The sequence below is a fragment of the Taudactylus pleione genome, unplaced genomic scaffold, assembly GCF_031769625.1.
Source record: "Taudactylus pleione unplaced genomic scaffold, aTauple2 ptg000095l, whole genome shotgun sequence".
NCBI classification, from domain to species: domain Eukaryota; kingdom Metazoa; phylum Chordata; class Amphibia; order Anura; family Myobatrachidae; genus Taudactylus; species Taudactylus pleione.
The window spans coordinates 31,627,036-31,649,416 of record NW_028284497.1 but is presented as its reverse complement, the minus strand read 5'-3'; positions in this window follow the sequence as shown (position 1 = coordinate 31,649,416).

Genomic DNA, 22,381 nt, shown 5'->3' with positions numbered 1-22,381 from the left:
GTACATCATAATGCACCAAGGAAGGGTCTGTTGTTCTACCCCAAATTGTTTGCTGTTTTGAATGCTGTTTACCTGTTTGTCTGGTTGCACTAATAGCTCATGTTAGCTTGTCAGTCATGGGGCCATATTCAATTTGGGTGTGAAAAGTTGTAATTTTCGCATGTTTCAATTATCCCCGTATTCAATTACAAAGACTTTTCGCCGGTGCGAAAAGTCTTTGTAAAAAAACGGGGATAACTTTTCACCATGTTTTACATGGCAAAAAAAAGTGCAGAATTGCGGTTTAGGGGTGCAGGCTTAAAATAATAGCCTACACCCCTGGGAGTGACCAATATAAAAGATCTGTGTAAAAAAAAAGAAAAAATCTGGACACCCCCAAAAATAATGTTTAATTTTGGGGTGTAAAAAGAAAATAGGGAACAAAGTTCAAAAATAGCAAAATTGATTCCAGAGGGGTTCCCTTAAATGCGGTAGGTGTTTTCTTCATTGCCGGAACAGCGTCAGGTACATTTTTGCTGAATTTTTAAATATCATTTTAGGGACTTAAAAATATGCTTAACCCAATTTTCATGTACCCCAAATTTGATAGGAATAGTTATTTTTACAAAAAAAACATTGAAGTGCTATTCTTCACCACTTCTTCATAGCCGCAAATATGCACCTGCCGCGGCTATTAGAAACCCTGACTTCCTTCAACAGGTAAAAATGGGGGTACCCATAGTGATCCCCCATGTCTAGACAACTTTAGGGGGGTCCCTGGAATATTTCCTAAAAATTCCCGTTTTTTGGCGATACTTACCTTTCCGCCGGCTCCCGATACTTTATCCCCGGAAAACCTCCGATGTGGGGCGAAAAGTCCAGCACGGACTTTTTGCTCCAAATTGAATACCCCCCATGGTCTCTTGTCTCTCCACAAAGGAGATTCCAGTGAGTTCCACCACTACAACAGACTCTTTAGAATAGACTGTGAATTATATTTTCTATGGAATATTTTGTCAAAGAAAAAAGCAATAGGAGTAAATGCTAAGCATTTTTTTTGCATAAATTGCTATTGCCCTTTTAAATCCATTATATAAAGCCACTGATGGGCTTCTTTGAGAAACTGCACATTAGTAAATCTACCCCAGATCTTAAATTGAAGAGAGGGGCTATTCCATGGTTACACATCAGCAGTTCCACTTGCTGGCATTTAAATTAGCATTTTACACATAAAAATAGTACGGTCAGAATCCTGACGCCGGCATCCCGACAGGTATAGGATACTGACGCCTGCAGGTAAGTATCCTAACCCTACCTGTAAACCTAACACTACCTCCCTGCAGGCTAAGCCTACCCCTCTCCCGTGCAGCCTATCCTTAACCCTCTCCCATGCAGCCTAACACTATCCTTCCCTACCCCCCCGAAGCCTACCCTCCCCCTAACCCCAATACTTACCATTGGGATGCTGGAAATGAAATTCTGACTGGTGTCAGGATTCCGGCGCCGACAATCTAAGCGCCGGCATCCCGACCTTCGGGATATAAACTACATCCCATTGTTACAGTTGTATGTTACATTGGGATATAGTTATGATTCCGGCAGTCAGGATGCCGGCGCTCAGAATGCTGGCGCTGGAACTCCTAACACCGGTCATTATGCCGGCGCCAGAATCCGGAACACTGACATCACAATAGTAAGTATGAGGGTTAGGATTAGGGTTAAGCATTAGGGGGAGGGTTAGGGTTAGGCTGCAGGGGAGAGGGTTAGAGTTAGGCTGTGGGTGGGAAGGTTAGAGTTAGACTGCGGTTGGGAGGGTTAGGTTTAGGCTGCGGGAAGGGAGGGTTAGGTTTAGGCTGTGGGGGGCCGGTTAGGTTTAGGGGTATGGTTAGGGGTAGCGTTAGGATACTTACCTGCAGGTGTCTGCATTCTAACTTAGGCCCTGATTCAGACCCACTCGCAAGCGGGCGAACGTACGTTAGGCGTACGTACAAAAATATTTAAATTCAAGGGCTCGCTCGTATTTTCGAACGCATCTAAAAATCCTCCCCAAACTCAGACGACCCCTCCTCTAACTAACGAGCGTGCGAAATAGCGAGCGTACATCCCCGAAATGGCTTGAAGGGAACGCACGCACAAGTATAAACCGGAAGTGGCCTTGTCAGATGTCGATTACCTGCTCCTTTATTCCGCCTACCTCCATCAATCGTATCATGCCAATCAATGTATCAATTAGCTTAATGTTTGTTTTTTTTCAACACAATGCAAGAAACTTTACTCTTGTCCGTGTTTGTGTTTTCCCGCAGAATACGTACGGCTTAAACATTCGCTTTTATTGCTCAAAAAACATGTTACCCACAATTAAACAATTGTTCTATTGCTTTGGATCCCCGCATATTTCCCGGGGTTCATTTCTTTATTTAAATTTGCTTACGCATGTCACTGCATCAAGCCTATCATAACTCTCCAGAGATTTCTGGCCCTGTCGAACACATGACTCATACACTAACCAATAGAATTGCTCCTGCTAATTTCCCAAATACATTAGCCAATCAGAAATTTTTTGGCCACTTTATCAAAAATGATTTTTAAGAAAAACACCATTGCCATCATGAGAGCCTCCGCTTTCACCAGGCGCGAGCTGCTGGTGCTAACGGAGGTGATGGATAGGCGTATCACCAGCCAGCCTCCACCCATCACCAACCGGCAGAAGCGTTCCGCATATGCGGAGGCACGGGCCCGCCTGCACTCCTTCGGCTCACGCCGCAACATCGGCCAGCTGGAGCGCAGGTGGTCGGACCTGCAACGGCGAACGCCCCGCTTGCTGGCATGCTTTCGCATGCAGATCTCAGAAAGTAAGTTTTATGTATTGTGGTTTTCATGTTTGTCTTTGTGGCCCAAACTGCGTGTGCATGTTTTCATGTCTGTCCTATTTCTTCATTCTACTCATATCTGCATGGCCATGTTTTCCCTCTATTTCATAATTATTCATTCTCCTCATATTTGCATGGCCATGTTTTCCCTCTATTTCATATTTATTCATTCTCCTCATATTTGCATGTTTTTTGTTGGTGGGGGGTGATTTTAAATTGTTTTTTGGCCAGGATTTGTGCTGAAACTAACCACAATTTGTTTGACATCTTTTAGGGGGACAGCCAAGACTACGCCGTCACCGTCCGGCCAGACGGCGGTCACGCCCACTCTCCCCAACCCCCAGCCAACACTCCACCCCCAATAATTCCCCTATTCCCCACTCCTCCCCAGCCTTCCAAGACCCTCTCCCAGAAATGTCGGGCCTCCTTCCCCTCCGTCCCACTTCCCCCTCTCCTCCAACCACCCCTCTTCCAATTACCCCCTCCCCGGAGTCCGTAATAACCCCGCCCCGATCTTTGGGGAATGGAGGCTCCTCCGAGGAGGACGATGGTGGGACTTCCGGAGCTGCCGTTTTGTCTACCGGTATGTTTTTCTTTAGCCTTTTTTTTAACCACAAACTGTTTGTATGTAATCATGTGTCGTTCCTTTATTCGTGGTTTTTGGGTAGACTTTTGGTGATTTAGCAGATTGCCTTTACCCGTTCCTGCTGATTTCAACATACACATATCCCACCTGTGGGAATTTGTACATAGGCCTTGGATCTTTTGCAGCCCCCATTTCAGTGTTTTTTTTTTTTGTTGTTTTTTTGAGTGATTTCGTTGTGTTTTTGAAATTTTAATGTGGTTTCCCTATTGTTGTATTAATCCACACACTTTTCTCACCCACAGAGGAACAGAGGCGTCGGCAAGAAGTCCAAGACTGTGTGGCCCAGATGCGCCAACATATAATTGGGGTGCTCGTGGCCCTTGACTGTCTGTCTGGCATCCTTCGTCAGTAGTTTTATTTTTGGTTTTTATTTTTCAAAATAAATTGTTTTTTTCGAACATACGTTCTGGCTCATTCGTTTTTTCAAAACCAAAGATTGTTTACCCTGACATAAGTAGACTGTCCCTGCAAGGATTTCCATTTTTTTAAAGTAAGATTGTGTTTTGTATTTGTATGTAAAACAGCCACAAGAAACACATAACAGTCACAATGTCATTTCCCTTTTTGGGTGTAGTGTCAATTAGATATTTCTACATTTTACAGGTTCCTAGTTGGTGTGCAAGCTGCTTAGGCCAATCTTACAAAGCCAAATGATTGTACAGGCTTCGTTTTGGTGTGGGTTTGGAACCTGAAAACATATTTCATTTTAGCTCAACTGGCGTCAGTACTGGATTACCCCTTAGTCAAATGTAACGTGTGTGAACCTGGTTACACTTGCTGGTAACGTCCAAAAAAAGGAAGAACATTTCACTCTACAAACATTTATTCACAACATAACTGATAAATCTAAGTGGTCACTCACAAAAAAAACACACAGTGATAATTTCAAATACAACACATACCAAACAAAAACAAACCAAAATCAACAAATCAATAACTGGTTGACGAAGGACCATGCCAACATGATTCCACAAACATGGCGTTGCGATATGGGTTCCAGAATATATTCCCAAAATGTCCAGATCCAGGTTTGGTAAGGGTAGCAGGAAGTAGTGAGCGTTGGAGTGCCAAAGATTATGTGAACAAACAGAAGATGGTGCAAAAAACAACAAAAAATTAGATGTTCGCAAACAAACCCAAACACATTAGGTATAAACACTGTTGTTTTGTTAAAACTTACCTAAAAAATCTGGCCACCACATCATCGCGTACGGCCCCCCCACATACTGACCTCCGACCAACCTCGGGGGGGCCATCCTCAGGTAAGGCATCCTCTGGCTGCATTGGGACACCACTCCTTATGGCGATGTTGTGAAATATCCCACACAGGACCACAATTTTCGACACCATATCTGGCAAATACATGAGCTCGCCACCAGAGCGGTGGAGGCATCGGAATCGGCCTTTTAAAAGGCCGATACAGCGCTCCACCACTTGCCTGGTGGCTGTAAGTGCGGAATTATACGCACTTTGTGGGCCTGGTGTGGGAGCCAAATAAGGAGTGAGCAGCCAGGACATGCAAGGATATCCACTGTCTCCTGTGAAAAAGAATAGACAACATCAGGAACACTGTGTATCAAGCTTAACATTGTTATGTACTAAAGGTCTCCACTTACCCAGAAGCCACGCATCACCAGCTTGTAGGTTGTTTAATTTGTGCCATATCCCTGATTGCCGGATGACGAAGGAGTCATGTGCACTTCCTGGTAATTTTGCATTCAGGAACAGGATCTGGAGGGAGGCATCACATACAACCATTACATTCAGGGAGTGATAGTGTTTCCTGTTTCGAAATATGTGAGTACCATCCACAACCCCTATGATGTGTGGGAAGCCAGCTATTTGGTAAAAATTGGCCTTGGCCACACTAAGGGCACCCATATCCAAAGGCATTTGAATAAAATGATGGAGGTGCTTGAAAAGTGCCTCCATCACTGCCCTCAGGATCCTGGAAAAGGAGGATTGGGAGATGCCCGCCACTATTCCCACCGTTGTTTGAAACGATCCTGAGGCACAGAAATGTAACACCGCCATAAATTGCGTAAGTGGTGGTATTGCTGTTGGACTGTCAATTTGCCGCACAAGATCACTTTCTCTTAATGAGAGAGTGTCTATGATGATTTTGGGAGGTAGACGGTAGCATCTTAAAACCTCATCATCGGGCATTCCAAAAAGGGTGACACGTGTTCGAAATATCTGGGGCCTTGCATGCCTACGATGCCTACGCCTGGGACGAGATTGAGGTTGGTCGGCTTCCGGGAGCATGGCCAGAACAATCCGCCCCAGATCTACCTGAAATTCAAAGATTTCAATGTAAGGCTTTTGACCCACCCCAAAAGTAAATTAAAACAACTTAGCTTGATGATACCATCCATTGCTGCTTACATGCCGGGGTATTGTCATGATACGTCCAAACTGAAATTAATCACAAAAATTATTTGACAAATTTCACTCTGTGCATTTTTGTTTCTAAATTTTGTGCTAGACCAAACTTAAAATATGCGAAACACACATTTGGCAAAACAGCAAAACGACATTGCACACAGTACATCAAAATGGGTTGAAATGTTTGCACAAAAAGCGAAAGGGCAACCTCAAAAAACTTAAAATGATTAATAAGCATTTTAAAATGCGCTAATTAGTTCGCAAATACAAGTCACAATAGTAAGTAGTAAAAATGCGCTAAATAGTTCGCAAATACAAGTCTCAATAGTAAGTAGTAAAAATGCGCTAAATAGTTCGCAAATACAAGTCACAATAGTAAGTAGTAAAAATGCGCTAATTAGTTCGCAAATACAAGTCACAATAGTAAGTAGTAAAACTGCGCTAATTAGTTCGCAAATACAAGTCACAATAGTAAGTAGTAAAAATGCGCTAATTAGTTCGCAAATACAAGTCACAATAGTAAGTAGTAAAAATGCGCTAATTAGTTCGCAAATACAAGTCACAATAGTAAATAGTAAAAATGCGCTAATTAGTTCGCAAATACAAGATAAAAAATGGACTTACCAAGAGCAAATATATAAGAGTCCAAATCAAAAGGTCTTTTGGTCCGAAATTAATCAAAAGCTAAAATAGATGAAATTATGGATCCAAAATTTAAAAAAAGAAGAAACACAATGAAATAACAATTGATCAAAAGTTAGACTTCACAAAACTTACCAAATCAAGAAACGAGGTAAAAAAAATATAAACCAACAAAGAGAACGGAAAAGAAAAACGCAAATCTACCAAACAAAATAATCTCCAACCGCCAACTCCTTTATACGCAATCAATAAACTCCAGCCAAGGTAACCTCCAACAATCCAAAAACGCCACCTCGACTCGAGACACACCAAGCCATAAATAGTGTTTCGTTTCCCGCACAAATTAAGGAGGGATCATAGGAACGCACAATCAATGATGCGGCCGCCAAATAAGGACGCATGTATAAATACGTCACGAAAACACATTAAAATTCTGGTGTATTTCTTGTTTGGACCTCAGACATGGCGACTGACCAGGGAAACAATGCCCAAGAGTCAGGCGGTAAGTCTTTCATGCATTTTGTATCAATGATTAATTTGAAACATAAGATTGGGCAAGTTGTGATTTTGTGAAATCTGAATATTTACACAAATAGGTGAGGAGGATGACATGGAAGAGGCTGCTGGGCCCAGTATTCCGGCCAAAGCTGCCAAGAAAAAAAAGGCAGCCACATTTCACAAGAAAGGAGATGGAGGTTTTGATCCAGAAGTGTGTGGACATCCTGCCACAGGCAGACAGGAATATGAGTCTAAGCCAGAAGGGGAGAATGTGGGAAGAGGTAGCCGTTGCTGTCAATAGGGTGGGTGATTATGTCCGTCTAGCCCGGGATGTCAAACGGCGGTAAGTAAACACTTGCCCCCCCTAAAAACAAACACCATTTTAAACCAAAGGATAATGGCTTCCATTTTTTCCCACAGATGGGGTGACTTCAAATATTGCCTAAAGCAAAAACTCGTGGACAGGTCTAGGCATGCAAGGGGGACAGGTGGGGGTCCCACCCCTGTGTCATTGGAGTTGACGGATTTAGAAGAGCTGGCACAGGGGTGTGTGCAGCCTGTGGAGGTGTTTGGCGTGTCCAACATGGATACGGACATGCCAGACTTTGCGGCTCCTCATGTTGTCCCAGGTAAATCTTTGGATGTCATCAACTCAGAAATGTTATTGTGCCAATATGTAGATTCTAATGTGAGGCTTTTCTCTTTTTTCCTAACAGAGACACAGGCGGATGAGTCTGCTCCAGAGGGGAGCCTTGGCCGCCGAATTTCTGCTGGCTCGGCAGGGGAGGAACCAGTACATCCGGCTGAGGACCCTGCAGAAGCCAGTCCAGGGCAATCCCCCTCGCAGGCAGTGTCCCTCCTCACAGAACTCAATTTCACATCGGATTTCCATACGGAGATTCTGCAGAGGATGGACGCCAGTCTGCTACGGGTGGCTGACGCCCTGGAGCAAAATGCTGCGGCCAACGTGACCATTGGTCAGGCCCTGGCGGAAAATACCAGGGCCAACATCCGCATCGCCAATGCCCTGGAGCAGCTCGTTCGCCAGCACATGGTGGAGCCGACCTCCCTTCCTGCCGGAACATCAGGATCCTCCACCTCTGGCACAACATCAGCCAATCCTCCAAATGTGCCTAGCCCTGTGCCTAGTCCAGAGGCCACAACATCTGCCTCTGGACAGGCCAGCCCGATGACATCCCGGACCCGGTCTGGCGCCCTCCCTCCCCCATCCAAACGGGTGAAAAAACGGTGACAGCAATGGTGACTTTTCCCACAATCCTTCTGTGCTTGGCTCATATTCCTTTCTGGTCAAAACTTCCCTCTCCTTTCTTGTGAAATGTTTTTATTTTTTTGTTGTATGTTTATGTCAACAGTTATGTTGGGCCAATTTGTTTGATTTTGGAACATATCTTTGGCCAAAAAAGATGTCCCCAATATTTTTTTTTTTTGAGCAATAAATTGAAACAAAAAATCTGACATTGGATTGTGAAATTATTGTACAAATGGGTTACATTTAATCCTGGACCAAAAGGCAAAAACTGGCCCCAAAAATAAAAAATAAAAAATAAAAAATGGGCTCTTTAAGGAACGTTTAAAAATTCATATAACGAGGCAAATTCAAGAGGCACAAATAAAATGGTGCGAAAATTAAAACATGATGACATTATTGTTACAATAGGCCCTAACCACCAAATTGAGGGCAAAATAAACCCCCACAAATGTACGCAAATTGATTGTGTCATCCTGACATTAGCAGCTCTGAGTTCCACCTGCGTACGGTTTTGTGCTATCCCAAAAAACTGATTTCAAAACACATACCAAGCCGGTTCTCAATCCAACACTAATTGCTTTTCTGCCCTCCCGCGATTAATCGCAACTACATCGTGGAGTCCCGGGACGGAGGAGAAGGCCATCGCCAATGTGGTCGAGTAATCCAGACCCTAAGCTGTGCGAGCATTTTGAAGTGAAAGAGGATCATCCAGTGACGTATGAGTCGGTCCGAACACATTTTACGCTCGCATCTGCTAATGTATGTACGCCCCAAAAACGCCTCGCCACGCCTGCGTTTTTCCATCTCCACCCCCGTCAACACCCTAAAACGCCCTGTTCTGTCAATCACATTTGACATGTCACTTCCTCTACGCTATTTTAGGAACGAGTCAAAAAAAGCTCGCAATCTGCCGTACGCACATGCGCAGTGTAACACCGACGCATGTGCGGTTAGTCAACATCGGAATGCAACGAGCGTACTGCTGTTAACGAGCGGCTCTGAATGAGGGCCTTAGTCAGGATTCTGGCATCGGGATTCTTAGCACTGAGATTAATAAATGTGATAATGTGTGATAGTAGTATGATATAATATAATATGGTTTAGGGTATCATAATAAAAATTTAATAATGTCATCTCTTATTTTAATAAGATACCGAATATACTCGAGTATAAGCCGAGTTTTTCAGCACAAAAAATGTGCTGAAAAAGTACCCACTCGGCTTATACTCGAGTGAAGTGTAGCGCTGACCAGACGGAGTTCGGTCAGCGCTACACACTGCCAAACACACAGCCGCCAGAGCCGGCAGCTATGTGTTTGCTGTAATCAGCAGCCGCTGAGAGTCTGTCAGACTCTCAGTGGCTGCTGCTGCTCCCTCTGCGGGAGCCATCTTCCGGCTCCCGCAGTGCGTGATGGAAGACACGTCGTCATGACGACGTCTCTCCCATGCAAAGCGGCCGGAGGAGCGGACAGCGGCGGGACCAGGAGCGGGAGTTTCAGGTAAGTGTTTATTTTTTTTTTATTCTTACCACGTCTCTCTCTACTAGGGGGGGGGGACTACAGGGGGCACTACCAGGGGGCGATTACTACAGGGGGCACTACCAGGGGGCGATTACTACAGGGGGCATTATCAGGGGGCGATTACTACAGGGGGCACTAAAAGTGGGGATTACCACTGGGGGAACTACCAGGGGAGGATTACTACAGGGGGCACTACCAGTGGGGGATTACTACAGGGGGCAGTAAAAGGGGGGATTACCACTGAGGGTACTACCAGGGGGGGATTACTACTGGAGGCACTGAAAGGGGGGATTACCACTGGGGGCACTACCAGGAGGGATTACTACTGGGGGCACAACCAGGGGGAATTACTACTGTGGGCACTACCAGCTGCTGCCATTTCCCACACTAGGCTTATACTCGAGTCAATAAGTTTTCCCAGTTTTTTGGGGTAAAAGTAGGTACCTCGGCTTATATTCGGGTCGGCTTATACTCGAGTATATACGGTAGGTTAAAAGGTGTGAGGCAGTTTAAGAATATATTGAAAAAGAAACCTAATCATAAGATGTCATGGAATACTCATGATTATTGATCAATGCATTAGTGTGAATAAAATAATATCAATTATTATATACAGAAGGGAAATAATGTTATTATGATATCATGTACACACATAAATATCCAATATTGAAAATAATTATTATATAGTACATATGATAGAATGATCAGATATGATTGAATGTCTTTTATGATATTACTCGTACATAGAAATTATTGCAGCATTAATACGACGGTTGTTCAAAAAGTAATGCCTAAATGCTCACAACTCAAATTTTATTATAGATACAGATTTGAAAATTTGCAGTAAAATACTTTGAAGTCTTAGTAACAGAATGACTCTACTCAAAAAATTCACCATCTGCCCTCAAGCATTTTCTCCACCTCTCAACCTAAGCTGTGATTCCACTTTGGAAAAATTCCAGTGGTTCGTGTTTGACCCAGGAACGTGTGGCGTTTTTAACAACCTCTATGTCTTCAAAATGTTGACCACAGAGACAGTATTTGAGAGGGCCAAACAGATGAAAGTCAGAAGGGGCCAAATCAGGACTGTATGGTGGATGTGGCATTATTGCCCACCCCATTTTGGCAATGGCCGCAGATGTTGCCATCGAAGTGTGAGGTCTGACATTGTCGTGGTGTAAGATGACATTTGAAAGTCTAATTGTTGACCTTTTTTTGCGGATGGCTTCTTTCAGCTTCTTAAGTGTAATAATATATCGATCACTGTTGATTGATTGGTTTTGTTCCAAGTAATCGATGAGAATAATATCTCAGCAATCCCAGAAGAATGTGGCCATGACTTTGTTTACGGATCGCTGTGATTTCAACTTTTTTGGCCTAGGTGAACTTGGGTGTTTCCATTGCTTTGATTGGGCCTTTGTTTACCCAGGTCTCATCTCCTGTAATGACATTTTCCAAAAACGTCTCAGGGTTGGCTTCAAAGTTGGTCAAAAGGTCATTGCACACTTCCACCCTCTGGGCCTTATGATCCCTGGTTAATTTGGAACCCATTTAGCACACACTTTATGATATCCCAAATCATTGCTTAGTGTTTCTACAGTGCCATGGCTACATTCCAGTTCATCACTGATATCTCTGATGGTCACACAATGGTCTTTCTGAATCATGGCATCGACTTTGTGTCGGTTCTCTGCTGTCACTGCAGTTGATGGTCTGCCACCACGAGGTTTGTCGCACGACTCTCCCGATTGAAAATGCTTCATCCACTTTCTGACATTGCTATAGTCAATTGTACGCTCACACCTTTCTGCTCCACGGGAGGTTCTGTCCTCCCTGAGCTCGCCTTAGGACACCTGTGTTATGGTTTGACAGGTGTACCGCCTTAGTCAAACTCCCCACCTGCCACTTTTTTCAGTCTTCTGTGGATTTCTGTAGCACTGCAGCCTTCTTTTTCCAGAATTTCAATGACGGCTCTTTGTTTCATCTTGGATTCCATGGTATTTCTTGGACTACCTAAACAATACTACATATATAGTTAGCAGACATATTAAGGTACAAACTGACAAAGTTTCCAATAAATGTTGCATATTATTTCAGAGTTATGAGCATTTAGGCATTATGTTTTGAACAACCCTCATAAATTAAGAAATTATCAAAACAAGAGGCCACCATGTAAATAGCCATTTTCTTCAGATCTCATTTGAAATTATTAGTAAATTTGATAACGAGATAAACAATAAAAGATGAAATGATGCAAAGGTTGCATATATCTCTATTAGATTTATGAAAAAATGCATAGCCTGTAATAAGGGAACATATAGGGAGCAAATAAGGGCCAGGTGTTGGTTTTCTGGTATAAGGCATATTAAACATAGAAAATCCAGCATGAAAGGTTAAGAAAGGGAAAATAACCATGGGCCTAATTCAGAGATGGCCGCTAATTTGATCCCAGCTGCAATTTCGCAAGGAACGCAGCAGCGAAAATATGCTAATGCCTGCAAAGATCGCCCGAGCATAGAGACACCCACTGCTGCCTTCTTACTTGCGTGCAACGACGCATACCTGTGTAAAAATCGGTAACATCGCCGCACATCGGCAGCCATCTTGTCTTTGCGGCAGGTCTGATCAGCCGCAGCCTTGGGAGCTCTGGGAGATTGCTGACACATTTTCAGAGTTAATACTGATTGGAATACAGCTAGAGAAATTCCATCTCTGCATCCCTTGCAAGGAAAGCGTTTTCAGCTGAATATATATATATATATATATATATATATATATACCACAAAGTAACTGGCACTCAGAGACCTCAATATTGCTGAGGTATCGAGTGCCGCACCCTTGGCTACATATATATATATATATATATATATATATATATATGTATACACAATATGCATAGAATTCTGAAGCTGTTTTAAATTTACTACTTATTTATTGTATATACTGTAACTAAAATGAAGAATAGATGAATTCCTATCTTTATAGTCACTGTCAATACAGCAAAAACATCTCCAATGCTGGTGCCCGGGTCCGCCCCTTTCCCCTCTCCCTTCCCCTTCCCAGTCCTGTCACCAGCAGCAGCACAGTGAGTACAGGGAGGCTTCTACTGCCACTGAGCACAGCAGCAGTCACCTGGGCCTGCACCTGATAGGAGGGGAGAGCGATCGCTCTGATCATGCACCCCACTTCCCCTGGATCTGCCTCTGCAGATACTGTTGTTTTTTTTTTTTGTAAGGAAGCATGGTCATGCCTCCCTACAATAGGCCATGACCCTTTGCTATTACTGGACCAGGTTCTCTACAGCCCTGGTAGGTAGCAGAAATATATGCAAACAGGCGGCAAGCTAAATATGCTGTGGACTGCATCATGGCCATATTTAAGATGTCCAAATTGTGGACTGTGATATATGCATATACCAACATGGCCATTTTAATTAGTCCAATAAAGAGCTTATGAGGTGCACATGCATCATGGCCATTGGAGATGGTTCAAAATAGGCATATGCATCGTGGCCATTTTGAAGAAGTCTGTGTGTATATATATATATATATATATATATTGTAACAGGGACAGCATACTTTCACACCAGGTTAATGTGGAGCAGCAGGTTTGTGCAGAGATGGAGCAATGAATGGCATGGTAATGAGATCCAGCCCAGGTCTTCCTGGGATCAGTTGTAACCCACAAGCAAGGCTAATTAGCAGCACCTGTTATATGTCTTTAAAGTTGTGTCAGTGCAAATCCACAATGCTTTCGATGGTGAAACAGGTGCCCGGACGATAGGCTGGGGGGATGTTGGGTTACGATAGGAAGTCATATGGATGTGCCTACCCTCCAACATGACCTGTTCCAAATGGTACAAAATGCTCTGTCTGCTCCTGGACTTTCAACCTAGTTAAGGATTGCAGTCACCTGTGTTGAGCTAGTTAATAGATGAGACAAGTGTTCAACACAGGTGGCTGCAATTCTCAATTAAGAGGGATGTCCAGAAGCAGAGCATTTTGTACCGGGTGGAAGGGGTCATGTTGGAGGGTTTCGATGTGTTACTAATTTGCTTGTGAACAGTAAATTGCCATGCTGTGAAGTATATGCTGTCGGAAGCTTACCTGATGATCCTGATGATGCTGCCTGAGAATAAAGGAACTGCTTGAACCTTTAAATCCAGCGTATGTGATCTTTTTCACTATATATATATATACATATATATATATATATATATATATATAACCATACAGAGTGTCCGCACTTGCAGCACCAGAATCAACTTGGGGGTGCTCAATCAAGGACAAAACAGCCCACGAAATATAAAAAATGAGAAGAATTGGCACTCACCAGGTAGCTGACAAGAAAATTGTTTTTTAATTACCCATCTTGAGGGAGAAAGTGCATAGAGCCATAAAGTGCAATAGTCATAGTCTACGTTTCGGTCCTATGTAGGACCTTCTTCAGGACATCACAGCAGACATGTTTCAGCTTGAAAACCAAAGACAGACTAAATACCACCACCACTAGCTGACATATATACCCACTTCCATTAGGTGGAACTCCACCCACGCAAAACACAATGTATGCTGGGACATAGTTAGCAATGAGTCCCACCGCCCATAGAGCGTCGAGAACAACTTCCACATGGAATTAAACAACAGATATAAGAGAAAGAAAACGGCGCTATTACCGGAAGTTCCATGCGTTCCACAGCAGTGGAACGCATACCTATAACCGGACTCCCATAAATATATAGAAGCTCTAGTTCCAAAGGGACTTAATGAATCCAATCCACTTAATGTTTTTTTGAAATGATGTTGTTTTTTGTAATGATGGTATTTTGAAATGAGGGCTTCTATATATTTATGGGAGTCCCTATTTTTCCTTTTCCTTATTTAATGTTGTTTAGGGTCATTTCTTTATATATGACTTTTTATTGTTGATTATTATTTTATGTAATATATATTTTTTTCAATGTTTGGTTTTATGCTGACATATATACCTACACCAACGCATTGCTAATAATATTTTTTTAAATGAGAACCCACTTTTGAACATTTATTCCCTGTGGTGTGTAGTTGTATTATCCTCCAGACCAGCAGGGGGTGTTATTGAGATATGTTGTGCTGCATGCCCTCTATTGTTTGAGTCCTTATGTGCCATTGAAGGCATTAGAGCAATAAACTTTTGCTGCTGAATGTGCAGATGACGCTGATCCCATTATGGGCACTCTGACACTATTATAATGACAGCCCCATGAGAATGTCAGCGCTATTTGTAACTATAGCGCTGACTAACTCCCGACAATGATTTGTGCGCGACTTCCGGTTGTAGGTATGCGTTCCACTGCTGTGGAACGCATGGAACTTCCGGTAATAGCGCCGTTTTCTTTCTCTTATATCTGTTGTTTAATTCCATGTGGAAGTTGTTCTCGACGCTCTATGGGCGGTGGGACTCATTGCTAATAAGGAAATCATCTTAGTGTCGTCTGGGATATGTTTATTTAGTTGTTTATAATATGCAGTGACTATGTCCCAGCATACATTGTGTTTTGCGTGGGTGGAGTTCCACCTAATGGAAGTGGGTATATATGTCAGCTAGTGGTGGTGGTATTTAGTCTGTCTTTGGTTTTCAAGCTGAAACATGTCTGCTGTGATGTCCTGAAGAAGGTCCTACATAGGACCGAAACGTAGACTATGACTATTGCACTTTATGGCTCTATGCACTTTCTCCCTCAAGATGGGTAATTAAAAACCAATTTTCTTGTCAGCTACCTGGTGAGTGCCAATTCTTCTCATTTTTTATATTTTGTGGGCTGTTTTGTCCTTAATTGAGCACCCCCAAGTTGATTCTGGTGCTGCAAGTGCGGACACTCTGTATGGTTATTAGTTGGATCTGGTTTTATTTATAAACTGGATTTTGTCCAGCACTGCTCAGTTTTTGTGGATTTGTTGTCAAGGATTATTACAAGTGATTGAAGAAAACCTGGATATTGACTGTTCCACCATTTCACTCAATATGATCATTTTTTCCGTGAAAATTAAAATATTTTTTAATGAATAGGTGTTTTTGTATGTCACTTTTTATTTATGGTGACATTGTTGTCCATTTGTTGAGCCTCTCTGTCCAGCCCTGTTATTTGTTATTTGTTATTTATTATTTTGTATTATGGCGTCTGAACAGGTATATGAAATTGATGAAGCTATGTTTAGTGCCATTGAGAATAATGTCATTTCTCTAACTGATGATGATGCGGACAAAGTTCTCTTTGACCATTTGGAGTTTACACAACTTCCTGATGAAACTCCTAAAGATTTATTCTATAAAGGTTTAAGACTAAAGAAACGAGAAATTGAGCTTAAGTTACATGGGCAATTCCTGTCGGATTATTATAGAAATAAGAGGATCCCTAGAGGGTTTAGAGTGAGCAATGTACCCACCATTGGTCGTAATAACCTTACATTCTGCACCAAATGGTGTGGTGTGTTGAACAAATGTTCATTAGATCTTATGTTGTTAGTAATTGAAGAGGTGGGGGTAGAACTTACCAAAATCCGACAGGAGATTGCCATATTTGATGAAAGCTCTCTGACTCTTCTTACAACAGATAAAACGGCTAATTGGTGTGTAAAGCTCAAGGAACAAATTGACAGGTTCCAGCAGGATTTAATCACTTTCAAACGTAAAAAAACTTATAACGGTCAATTATGACTATAACAACCACCAGGTGTATAAGTGGTTGAAAGGTGATTCAGGTCCCAAAAGATCAAGACGACTACCCAGAGCCCATACATATACATCTAGACATATTGATTCTTCCTCATCCCAATCTCTCTCGGAGAGTGAACACACTGATTCAAGTGTGATGGGCTCTATTGTCTCTAGACCTCCCAGTGGCACTTTTTTAGGCAGAGTGACCAGATCCAATGTGGATCAGGTCAGAGGAAGAGGTCCAGATACCCTACGAGGAGAGGGGGGTACAAGAAGAAGGAGAGGTAGGGGCAGACGCCACTAAATAACGTATTCAATTTATCTAGCTATGAATTATCTACAGCAGAGTTGGAAGTTTTATCTCGTGGTTTATCGTTTGTTCCTACCAGTTTACATAATAGTTTTGGTTGGTCTGTCGACCATTATAAACTTGGTAGGAAGATGAGACTTAGAGAATTTTTTGGTAACTCCAACAATTCTATACCAGATTCATCGTTTAGATCACCTAGCATCTTTGATCCCCAAAGTAACAACGCAAGCATTAAAACCTTCTTACAGCTTTTGGATTATGATATGAGGATGGTCAACTCCAAGCCGAGATATGATAATCTGTCTAGAGCTCAAAGAATTGCCCTTAAATCTCTAATACAAAATGATCAAATTGTGATTAGACAAGCCGATAAGGGCGGAGCTACAGTGGTGCAGGATTGGCATGCCTATGACAGAGAGATCAAACGACAGTTATCTGATATAAACACTTACACCAAGGTTGATACTAGTCCTATGATTAAAGTGAAACGTAAAGTCGACTCTGCCATTGAGTTGGCATGCCAGCATGGTTGGATTGATGAAAAGGTTGCTGGGTGGTTAAGAGTGGAATATCCAGTGTGTCCGATATTGTACACGCTACCTAAAATGCACAAACAATTGGTTGATCCTCCAGGGAGACCGATAATATCGGCACGCAATTCTACTCTACAACCATTAGCTCAATTTGTCGATTCTTTTTTGCAATCTATTGTTGTTAAGATGCCTAGTTATGTGAAGGATACTAATGATTTTCTCACTAGCCTTAAATCATTGACATATCTTCCTGACAATATACTGTTGGCTACGTTAGATGTATCCTCGCTATACACTGTGATCCCTCATGATGGCGGCCTACAGGCTGTTAAACAAGCTCTCACAAACAATGATTATCATGGTCCTCCAGTTGAATTTATGCTGGAACTTATTGAATTAGTTCTGACTAATAATTATTTTCAATATGGTAATAGTTATTTTATACAATGTAAAGGCACCGCCATGGGGTCAAATTTGGCGCCGGCGTATGCCAACCTATATATGGCACAATTTGAACAGATGCATATCCTACCTGTATTTGGGTCAAAAATTTTATTTTACAAGCGTTACATTGATGATTTGTTTTTGATTTGGTTGGACTCTGAGGCTCAATTTATGGACATGGTCAATTTGTTGAATGAATTGGATTCCCCTATAAAATTTACTAGTCAAGTACACCATTGTGAGATCAATTTTCTGGATGTCACGATATATCGTGATGGCAACACTCTCGGCACCACCCTTTATAGGAAGGACACTGATCGCAATATCTTACTTTACTCTACGAGTCAACATCCAAGTCAATTAAAAGAAAGTCTACCAATTTCTCAATACTTACGTATCTTTAGGAACAATTCCTCAGTTTCCCAAGCAGAAACACAAATTGCGGGGATGACCCAGCGATTTTTGGAACGAGGTTATTCAGACATGACTTTACGTAGATGTTTATCTAAGGCAAGAACACGGCACTCACAGACAGGTCTGACAGAAAATTCCAGATTGGACCCATCAAGGATGCTATTTACAAGCACCTTTGATGCAACTTCTAATTATGCCAATAAAGTTATTCGTAAACATTGACCCATAATCACGTCAGATCGTGAATTAGGAGCATTGGGCAAGAAGCCGCCGGTTTGTGCCTATCGACGTGGTCCCAATCTTCGTAATCTTTTAATGCGACCAACTATGACACCAGAAGTAAAAACGAACACTTGGCTGCACAATCGGAAGATGGGATGTTTCAGATGTCCAGACTGTACAACTTGTCGGTCTTTATTGACTGGAGCTACTTTCGTTCATCCGCGCAATGGCAGAAGGATAAAAATAAAACACAAATTACATTGTCTTATGGACTTTATTATTTACATCCTAGTTTGCCCATGTGGGTTGTATTATGTTGGGATGACGAAGAGACCCTTCAGAGAACGGATGGCGAATCATCGCTCATCCATCAGAATGGCGATAGAGACACAGAGAACAGATAAACCTGTGGCACTACATTTTCTACAACTTGGGCACTCAGTGTCTAGTATGAAATGCATGATGATAGATCATATCCCTGCTTTGAGAAGAGGTGGTGACCGGGATGTTGCCTTACGTAAACGTGAAGCAAGATGGATTTTTGAGTTAGACACTCTAGTTCCAAAGGGACTTAATGAATCCAATCCACTTAATGTTTTTTTGAAATGATGTTGTTTTTTGTAATGATGGTATTTTGAAATGAGGGCTTCTATATATTTATGGGAGTCCCTATTTTTCCTTTTCCTTATTTAATGTTGTTTAGGGTCATTTCTTTATATATGACTTTTTATTGTTGATTATTATTTTATGTAATATATATTTTTTTCAATGTTTGGTTTTATGCTGACATATATACCTACACCAACGCATTGCTAATAATATTTTTTTAAATGAGAACCCACTTTTGAACATTTATTCCCTGTGGTGTGTAGTTGTATTATCCTCCAGACCAGCAGGGGGTGTTATTGAGATATGTTGTGCTGCATGCCCTCTATTGTTTGGGTCCTTATGTGCCATTGAAGGCATTAGAGCAATAAACTTTTGCTGCTGAATGTGCAGATGACGCTGATCCCATTATGGGCACTCTGACACTATTATAATGACAGCCCCATGAGAATGTCAGCGCTATTTGTAACTATAGCGCTGACTAACTCCCGACAATGATTTGTGCGCGACTTCCGGTTGTAGGTATGCGTTCCACTGCTGTGGAACGCATGGAACTTCCGGTAATAGCGCCGTTTTCTTTCTCTTATATCTGTTGTTTAATTCCATGTGGAAGTTGTTCTCGACGCTCTATGGGCGGTGGGACTCATTGCTAATAAGGAAATCATCTTCGTGTCATCTGGGATATGTTTATTTAGTTGTTTATAATATGCAGTGACTATGTCCCAGCATACATTGTGTTTTGCGTGGGTGGAGTTCCACCTAATGGAAGTGGGTATATATGTCAGCTAGTGGTGATGGTATTTAGTCTGTCTTTGGTTTTCAAGCTGAAACATGTCTGCTGTGATGTCCTGAAGAAGGTCCTACATAGAACCGAAACGTAGACTATGACTATTGCACTTTATGGCTCTATGCACTTTCTCCCTCAAGATGGATAATTAAAAACCAATTTTCTTGTCAGCTACCTGGTGAGTGCCAATTCTTCTCATTTTTTATATATATATATATATATATATATATAGTCTACTTTAAAGTTTTATTGACGACATTTTTGCCATCTGGCGGGGTGATAAGGACTTTTTTCTCAAAATGTTTGAGACTCTTAATGGTTTGAATAGCCAAATATGTTTCAAAACATCTGTCGATAAGGATCGGATTAATTTTTTGGATGTTTTGGTCTTTAAGAAAAACAAACGGTTGGCACACACCCTGTTTCGCAAACCAACCGATAGAAACACACTCTTGATACCAACAAGCCACCATCCCGATGCCATTAAAAACAAATTATCAACTTCTCAGTTCCTTCGTGTTCTAAGGAACAATTCTGAATGTGATCTGGCTGAACTCCAATTGGAGGAAACCAGACAGATTCCTGACGAGAGGATATAAATGCCATGTTGTCGAAAATTGACTTACCAGGGCAAGAAAGATCTTCATTGGTGATGTGCCCACTAGAGGGATGGAAAAGAATGACAGGATGATCTTGGGTGTCAGATTCAACATTAGATTACGAGCAGTACAACGCTCAATCAGGAGAAATTGGCCACTTGTTGGCACTGATTCTAACATGGGGAATGTGGGGACGACCACACCCGTACTAAGTATCCATTGGGGTCCTAATCTTAAGGATCTACTGTATAGGACAAATATGGAACTGACAACTTCCAATAGGGCTAACTGGCTAACTACGAATAAAGGGTGTTTCTGGTGCCTGGGATGCACAACTTGTAGAGCACTCCTAGTGGGAAAATCATTTCCACATCCACATAGTGGGTGGCGGATCCCCATACAATACCGATTGACCTGCCAATTGGATTACATCATATACTTTCTATTTTGCCCATGTGGTTTGATGTACGTGGGTAAAACCACTAGGACCTTTCAAGAGAGAATGACACAACACCGGTCAGACATCAGATTGGCCTATGAAAATGGGAATACCGATAAACCGGTGGCAATGCATTTTTTTCTGTTGAAATATCAAGTGTCGTCGTTAAAGTATATGATGATCGATCGAGTACCACCACTCAGAAGGGGTGGTGACCATGGCCTGATCCTGCTGAGGAAAGAGGATAGATGGATATATTATAGACTCAACGCAATATTGCCTAAGGGACTGAATGAATATAATCATTTAAACATCTTTTTGAATTGAGCTCTCACCTAGTGATTGGTTGCGCCAGAATGAGGGTCCTCCGACAGTTGCATATTTATTTACATTTTTTTTTATTGAGTATGATATGGTGTTTAGTAATTTAATTAATCAAGGGATGAAATCATTCTTTGATTATTTATCTTTATACTTATTTTTGATCCAGGGGGGTTGTGGGTGTGTGTTTGTATGTAGAGTATGTTTATCTGTATTAATATTTATTGTATTTTTTATGTTTTTATATTTTCATATTTCCAACTTTTGCACTATGCTGATGAGCCTCTCTCTAAACCCTGTAATGGCTATTAGGTATATTTATTATCTATAATTCCAGTATATGATTTTTATCTTGTTAATACACCTATAGGGCTGCCTAAAAACGCTCACGGTGTGTGCGTTCCATCTTAGCACATGTTGCCCTTACTTTAGGGAGCCGTTAGGAGGTGAAACACTGTACTTACGGTATTTGGAACGCATCGGATGATGACTTCCGGTTGCGGTGGAACACAAACCGGAAGTGCCGCTAATTTAGCCGCGAGGTGGTTTTCCCACGCGGTTACAGCATGTTTGCCATGATTCAAGGATGGAACCATGGTTCAACCCGCTTGGGGATGCCAGGGAGGATAGATAAGTATACTGGGTATGCTGTTTATTAGATTAAAGTGTTGGTTTACATCGTTCGCCCCATGATTCCTTTGTTTGGCGGTGTGGCTACTAATTAGCCTTGGGGGTATAAGAGGAGGGCCCAGCATAGTGTGCAAAATGGGTCTATCTTGGTGGTTTGGGATGTCTGTCCTGAGGAAGGCTACGTCTGTTAGCCGAAACGTCGACTTGTGACAACCTGCGATTATGCAGTAAGAAATAAATTATGTTTTTCTGCTACTGATGGAAAGTCCCTGGTGAGTGCACCTTGATTATTATCTTGGACATATATATATATATATATATATATATATATATATATATTATAAATATAGATATACATGAGAAAATTAGTTTGAAAATTGTTTATTTGTGGTGATCGCCTGTTTGGAGCGTCTGATGTCTAGATTTTTGACTTATATAAGAAGTACGTGATTTATATTTTAAAAAACCACAGTTTTGGTTGGCATTCACTTTTGAAGTGTATTTTTAGATAACACTGTCTATTGTGTTTCAACATGATTTGTTGTTTTGTACACACATTCTTAAGGTGTAA